Below are 7,851 nucleotides of genomic sequence, written 5' to 3'. Positions count from 1 at the left end.
GCAAAAAAAAATACTAAGGGGCATTTACTTTGTCATCACAAAGAAGTAGAAATATTATGTTCTCTGGGTACATCAAAAACTGAAACTTAGGATAGTTAATTTTTCAAATGTAATGCGGGGCAAAACTAGGGACTAAGCAGCAGCCGCTGATTCCAAAATCCATTTTCCATCCCTTACGGAGTATCTATCTCTACTGCTTTAATCATAAGACAGCCTCTCAGAAGGAGGTATTCTTCTACTGGACAGCAGTCCCAGGAGTCCAAGGATCACAGCCTCCAGAGTGCCTATTGAAGAAAAAGATATTCAGCAGGTTGTGAATGTAATGGTAAAACATGGAGCTGAAATAAGCAATTAATTGCTTGTGTGGTAGCGGTGGTGATGTGTATGCATGTGTGCACATGTGTGTGCCTGTACTAGGGCTTGAATTCAGGAGCTTGTACCCTCAGTTGGCCTTTTCACTCCAAGCTGGTGCTCTACTAGTTGAGCCATATCTTCACTTCCAGCATTTTGCTGGTTAATTGGAGATAAGAGTTGTGCAGACTTTTCTACCTGGGCTGGCTTTGAACTGTGATCCTCAGATGTTAGCCTCCCGAGTAGCTAGGATTTTAGTGCCACCAGTGCCCATCTAAGCAAAAAAATTGTGAATCAACTTCATAGGACAATTATAGATTGCTTTTACCAATATTTCAATGTTTTCATCATGAATTGATTTAAAAGACACATATGGCTACATGGGAAACATGAAATCAAAACACAGTTATAAGCTGTGACTTAGAAGAATATTTTTGACTTGCAAATGAGGAAAGGCCCTGACATATGATGGCAATTCTAGAGCATTAGTCTGACTTTTTTCTATATGCAATGACATATATTTAATTCCTTCACTTTATAAAGTGGACATCTTTCTACATATGAAGAATGTGAAAGTTCAATGGTATGGTATTTATTGATTGATTATTCAGTAGGTATTTTTTATAAACTTATTTGTGTCAGGAACTATGCTAGGTTTAGGATAACAGTTCAGCAAAATACTCTCTGCCCTTGTTGAGCTTAGTGTTCAGGGTAGAGAATATAGACATTAGTCCAGAAAATATTCTTATATATAATTACTGCCTAAATGCCAGCAAAATGCCATAAGAGTGCATGCCAGGATATATAGTGCAGTGATTAGAAGCAACCTGGTCTCCTCTGAAACAACAAAAGTAAAATGTTTGCCCCTGTGATCTAGTCAGTGGAATTCCATGGTTAAAAAGCAAATTATTTGAACTAAGATTTTGTTCTTAGTTACATGCAAATGAAATACAAAAGAAATCATTAAAAAAAACTACAAACTTTTAAGAATCACTTTAGGGACTTTTTTTTTCACAATGCTGGGGACTGAACTCAGGGTCCTATGCATACTAACCATGCATTCAAACAGAGTATCACTCAGCCCATGTGCTAGGTTATCTAAAGCAAAGTTTCTTGTGGCAATGAAGTTACTGTAAATGGGCATTTTCCCTGCCATCTCAGAATGTCAAATTTCCATTTCTCCTACAAAGAACCCAAACATCACTAAGATTTTGTGGATCCTTAATACTCTGGACTTTCTTAATTGTTTTCTCATAAATGTACCACTTTCTAATCTATGTCATAGATATTTTTTATTCTGACTTTCTTTTCCCATTAGGGACATCTGACTCAGGTCAAGACCAACTGAAGTGCTTTCTTCAGCAGCACATATACTAAAATTGGAACAATACTGAGAAGATTAGCATGGCCCCTGTGCAAGGATAACAGGCAAATTCATTCCATATTTTTATGTAACAGTAACCCCTCTCCATCACCTTGACAATAAAATTAAATTTTAAGAAAGACCAACTGAAGTTACCAAAGAGAGGTTCCCTCTCAGGCATTTAAGCTGATTCTTCCAGAACTCTATCTATCACTGGACATTGGAGTCCATGGCCTTCCAGACTTGTTTACCCAGGGTTGGTCTCCCAATAGACCAAGGGATAGAGTGTCTAAGCACCAAAAATCTCCTCACCCTTCTAAATCTTAGTATAAAAATTTAGAATCACTATACCTCAGTGGTAGAATACTTGCTTAGTATGTACAAGGTCCTTGGATTGATCCTCAGCACCAAACAAATGAACAAAGTAGGATCTTGGTATCTATAATGACCCTAATTTAATAAACAGCTGTAAAATGTTAGGGGATTTATAACAACAGAGGTTTTTGTCTCACTCCTGATACATCCATGGTACCTGTGACTTCATTTCATGTGTTCTTTATCCCAGAACCTAGGTTGGATAAGAGGCCTTTATCTGGAAAATTGGGGTGTCCTGAAAGGAGGGGAAATGATGGCATAGGTCACTTCTTTTCTTGTTCGATTGTCCAAATAAACCCATAGCCAAAGGGAAGAACATCAGGAAGATGCAGAGGGGAAAATTCTGTCAGAGCAGCAGTAAATACTTCCCTGACAATTTTATCCATCCCATAATGAGCCAGAACAATTTGATTATTAATCTAGTCTTCAAAGTGTGCTACACAGGCCAGCAGGTTTCTAAAAAGTATGACTGAAAACACAGTCATATCAATCAGCTTATTCTCAGTCTTGGCTTTTTCATCAATAAAATCAGAGATTTGGTCTACAGTGAAACAAGGTCTCTTCCAGCTCTAACATGGGGCCTGAAGCTTTGTGTTGTAGTTATTTATTTTGGAATGCTATCATAAGGCCAAGTGCCAGTTTCATTTCTACACGTCCCAGAAACCATACCAAGTATGGGGCTTAGACATGTTTGTTGGATACATAAGTTAACTCCTATGAATAACTTAGACTCTAATGTGAATTCATTGGATAATCTACTGGAAGAAGGTTGGATAGGTTGTATGTGCTAGCAAACACTGAGAAGCAAGAACATAGTAGTGAAGGGAAAGGATTCAAGAGTACAAGAGAGAGAGGCCCTCAAGGCTGTAGCAGAAACAAGTTGGAGAAGGATGGAGAGGATTCCCCTGGAGTGTTTTTCCTCAGTATTTTTTTTTTATTCACCCTGTGATATGTATAGCATACCCTGATAGCAGATACTGCTCTATTCCTTTTGGTTCCAATTTACATTACACAAGAAGACAAAGCCATGTATATTTCGAAACTATGCAAATGGATAAAAAGACTTTTTGATTACCCTATTCATTCTGCATAGAGAAACTAGGTAAGAAACATGCTCACAAATTGTTAGAATTCAATTATAGGAAATGCTACAGTTGTGCACAAAAACAAAATTGCTGATTTTTTGGTGAAAAGGAAATGATATTCTTTCTGACCTAAAAATAAGTTGTTTTTCCAAGAAAATACTGTAAACTAGAAGAAACAGACCAAAAAGAAATAGAGAGTGGCTGTTTTCTTTTTCTTTTTTTTGCCAGTCCTGGGGCTTGAACTCTGGGCCTGGGCACTGTCCCTAAGCTTCTTTTGCTCAAGGCCAGCACTGTACCATTCAAGCCACAGCACCACTTCTGGATTTTCCTGTTGATAGTACTGAGGAATCAAACCCAGAGCTTCACACATGCTAGGCAAGCACTCTACCACTAAGCCACATTCCTAGCCACCAGTGACTGCTTTTGTTTCCATTCATTCTATAAGCATTAAAAAAAAATTCAGATCTCCTGTAAATAGCACAGATACATAGCACTACTATTTAAATAATTGCAAAGCACAATTTGAATTTTATATTTAATGTTTAGTTGAAGTTACAGATCCTTATCTTCTAGTTTCCACACCATTTCTTTTGCCTATACATTGTGTAATATAATTTAGAGATTGTGAGCAAGCTTGCCTGCCTGCCTGTTCACCCACTCTCCCTCCCTCCCTCCCTCTTTTCTTCCCTTCCTCCCTCCATCCAGCCATTCCTCCCTCCCTTCCTTCTTTCTTTCCTTTCTTGTGCTAGTACTGGGATTTGAATTCAGAGCCTTGGCTTTTTTGTTCAAGGCTGGTGCTCTACCACTTGAGCCACACCTCCGCTTCTGACCTTTTAACGGTTAATTGGAGATAAAATCTCCTGGACTTTTCTGCCTGGGATGCCTTTGAACTATGATCCTCAGATCTTAGTTTCCTACATGGCTAAGCTTACATGCATAAGTTATCAGCACCTGGCTTCTGTTTTGTTCTTTTTTTCTTACTTCCATAGTAGCTACTCAGTTATTTCATGTCTTGGTTGCAAGAATAATCAGAATGTGTACATGTGCTTTTGGTTTATCAGTGCAATGTGAAGTGTATTAAAAATGTAGCCTAGTTTTATAAATTTAAAACAATAGGCCTATAATACAGATAAATTACATCTAAAATAACAATAAAAGGACTTCTGTTCTGCAAATGGAAATACCAAAACCTTTTCTTTCTCCCCTTCTCTCTTAACCAACTTCAACATAATTAAGCAGAAAATTCCAATGGTGACAGCAGTGAGGATCTGAAGAGCAGAGAGCAAGTCATAGAAAGAGGAGTCATTGTATGCACAGGGCCCTGAAGGCCCATTTTATAGTTTTTTTCATTTTCAGTTTTTAAGAACCACGTTCAGACTAGTAATTTGAACATTCCAGAGAAACACGACTAAGGAAGGAGTTTCTAAAATACTTTTTGCCTCCCTCAATAATCCTTATTCTTATATTTCTTGCTACTTCTGACAGGACTAGAGCTCACTTGGGCTTTAGACATAGCCTGTGCTTCTCTTCCTCCTGACAGAGGATTCCTTGGCCAGCTGGGGTATGTTAGCAAGTAATTGCCATGGAGTAGCAAATAATGGGGTCCTTAGGCCTGGCCCTTGAAATCCAAAGTACTTCATAATTCTCTTCAGCTGACCAGAACCTCATTGTTTCAGGTGGCTGACACTCTGCGTGCAGGGACACTGAAGCAGTTTGCTAAGCTCATGCCATAGAATAGGAAATGCCAGCCCAATATTCAGGTGTTCCTTCACCACTAAGCCACCCAAGGTTGAAGCTTCACAGGGCCCTGGGTCAGAACAGAGTGGGACTCAGGAAGCCTGCCTGAGCTGTCAATGTGCAGTTTTCCTTGGAGATGGGCCATACTCACACTGGGCCTGCCTGCCCTCCCGGCCTTCCTGTCCCTGCTCCCCATTCCCAAGGCCTAGGGCGCCTTGGATGGATCTCTTGCCATTTCCTGCGTTCTGCAGGAGCACTAATTGAAAATTTGGGTGGCCTTGCTTATTTATTTTCCAGGAATGCAGTGGGTTATTTTCATGGCATTTTCTCAGTAGTGCACTGTTTCAATTTCAAACTACAACAATGAGAAGAAAAAGGCAGTCCCCGTCAGCATGCAGACACACAGCAGAACACTGCACCAAGCGTTAACTTTGGAGTCCTCGGTCTATAAATTGCAAGTAAATATAAGCCGTTGGCATGGCTTCTTCTTTCATGAAACTAAAAAGAGAAGTTTACGTCTTCATAGAAATGGAGCAACTACAGTAATATGTTCAATTACTATGACAAGTAAATGATAAAAATAGGAGCATTGAACATTATTTGAAAACAATTCAATAATCAATGCCCTTTTCTGAGTCTCTATAAAATGTACTCACTCCAATTTTTTGCCCTCTTCATATTTTTTTAGAAAGCTACAAAAATAGAAATTATTTCACTATACTGTAGCTCTGGAGTTACACATAAGTAACAGAATGCATACGGAACATAAGGATTTTTCTTTAGGAATATGTGAGCTAACAGTGAACTTTTAATTTTCTCAAGATGCTAAACCATGTTGTTCTAATAATCTATCATGGCTGTAAATTTAGTAATGCCCAGTATTCAAAGAGGACTCTATTTCAATACACTTATATAAAAACATAATTTTGGCAAAAATGAGAATTATACACATGGCTTAGAGAATTCACACTTTAGAAAAGACTTTTGATTTCATAGTAGATATGTGTACCTTTGATTTCTAAAATAAAAATATAGAGAAAAAATTAACAAATGATACATTTTGTGTGAAATATGTTAAAAGAAAATTTTAGAGTTGCTCACATATTTTCTTGTGTTTAATAAATTTAATTATCAAAGAGGATTATTTTAATTGAATTTATTTAACCAAAAGAGTGCTAATTCAGGGGCAAGTCAATTTCCATTTTTTGTATCTTTGAAAGGGTTGTGACCTTGGTAATGTGTTAATGAAGATGTGCTCCAAATACTTATCTGCCATTGGTTAATTGACTGGCTTGCTAAGGGTACAACAATTTACCTCAAAATGGAAAAATAAGTTTCTTTGTGGAGCAAATGGCTGGTATGCTTGTGAACTGAAAGTAAATCTTAAATACCACCAGTCCTTCCATGTAAGTGTATGAAAATAGAACAATAAAACCTAAGGAACTTGTTCTAAGAAGGGAATGAAGGGAAAAAGGAGAGTGGGGGGGGGGAGGAGTGAGATTGACTGGGGTGAACTGTGTACTTATGTGGAAGTGTCACATTTGAAACTATTATCAATGTATGCTAATAAAATTATTAATGTAAGCTAACAAAAATAACCTTTCGAAGTAAACCCACTGGTCCTTTTCTTAGTTTTGGCAACTGATTCTGTGATTTTTAGTTTGGACAACTGATTCTGTGGGAGAATAAAACATAAAACTTTATCTGTACATTTTAAACCAAATGTTAATGTTACTTAGGGAGGTTTTTTTACTTTTTTCTTTTTAATAAGCACTAAACTATCAAAAAATCTTCCATAAAAATAAGTATATAAATGTATCTGACTTCTTGAGTGAAAAACTTACTAATGTTTTACTATAATTCATAAATAAGATTTCTTTTAAATATAGAATTTTCTTTTTATCTCTTTACCAAGGGGAACTGGAGGTTGAACCCAGGGTCTTAAGCATGTCAAACACAAGCTCTACAGTTAGTTAGTTATGCTTATATACCATGTCTTAAAATTTAAAGAAATTAATGAAGGAAAAATATCTGCTTAGGTTATGCAAATATTGTCTAGCTGAAATACAAATTTTGAATGTAAATATGCAAGATAAATAATAGCTTTTCCCATGGTACTGGCTATATATTTGAAAGTTACTATATTATCATGGTAATAATTCATGTTTTTGTAGCTCTTCATAGGCTGCAAAAGTACTTAAAATATACCTAATTTATTTCATAACTCTTTGAAGTTAATTTGTTTAAAAGGTTCCTTAAATTCAATAAAAATATAAAGTAAAACAGTATTTTTTTGAGAGCATACACATAGTAAAAGAATCAAGTATGAAAAATATTACAATTTAAATAAGGAAGACACCGAATCTTGGATTGATGTGCGTAATATTTAATGCAGAAAACAAGTTAAAAACCTTCATCAATATGGACAATTCAAATGTATTTTATTTAGCAGTTTATTACATTGTTGAAACTGCTTTTGTTTTCCTGGTATTGGGCTGGCCCCTGGCTGGGTCTCTTTTGCTTTGTTATGTTACATTGTATCTTAAGTAAATAAATGGCACCTAAGTTATAGTCCATTTGGCCTTGGCTTTTATAGGTAAGTCTGAACAAATAAAGGCTTGTTTTACTTTTTATACAAAGTCTCCAAAAAATGTTCATTTTTAATATTTCCCACTACCAGACCCACTTTCCTAGGATTAACAATAAATTTCAGTATGGCTGATAGTCCCTTCCTGCCTGGGTGTCAAAGATCTAGAATGTGTATTTCATAGAAATGTATTTCATAGAATAAACAAAAACAAAATCATTTCTTTCAACTTACCCTATCTCCTGAGCCAAGAGCTGCCATTTCGTGTAAACAAGGAAGTGTGACTTCAGGGTATGTTTTATAACTTGTGCACCGATAAAACTCGCCGCTGAGTTAGTCATTGCCCAGAATTT

The 7,851-nt window shown here is 36.6% G+C and overlaps 1 pseudogene; it reads left to right on the top strand.

Moving 5' to 3' along the window:
• Positions 1-1,700: 1,700 nt before the first annotated feature.
• On the top strand, positions 1,701-1,800 carry LOC125354066 (annotated as a pseudogene).
• Positions 1,801-7,851: the final 6,051 nt, after the last annotated feature.

This window comes from Perognathus longimembris, chromosome 6 (assembly GCF_023159225.1).
Source record: "Perognathus longimembris pacificus isolate PPM17 chromosome 6, ASM2315922v1, whole genome shotgun sequence".
NCBI lineage: Eukaryota > Metazoa > Chordata > Mammalia > Rodentia > Heteromyidae > Perognathus > Perognathus longimembris.
This window is presented reverse-complemented; position numbering and strand designations above follow the sequence as displayed.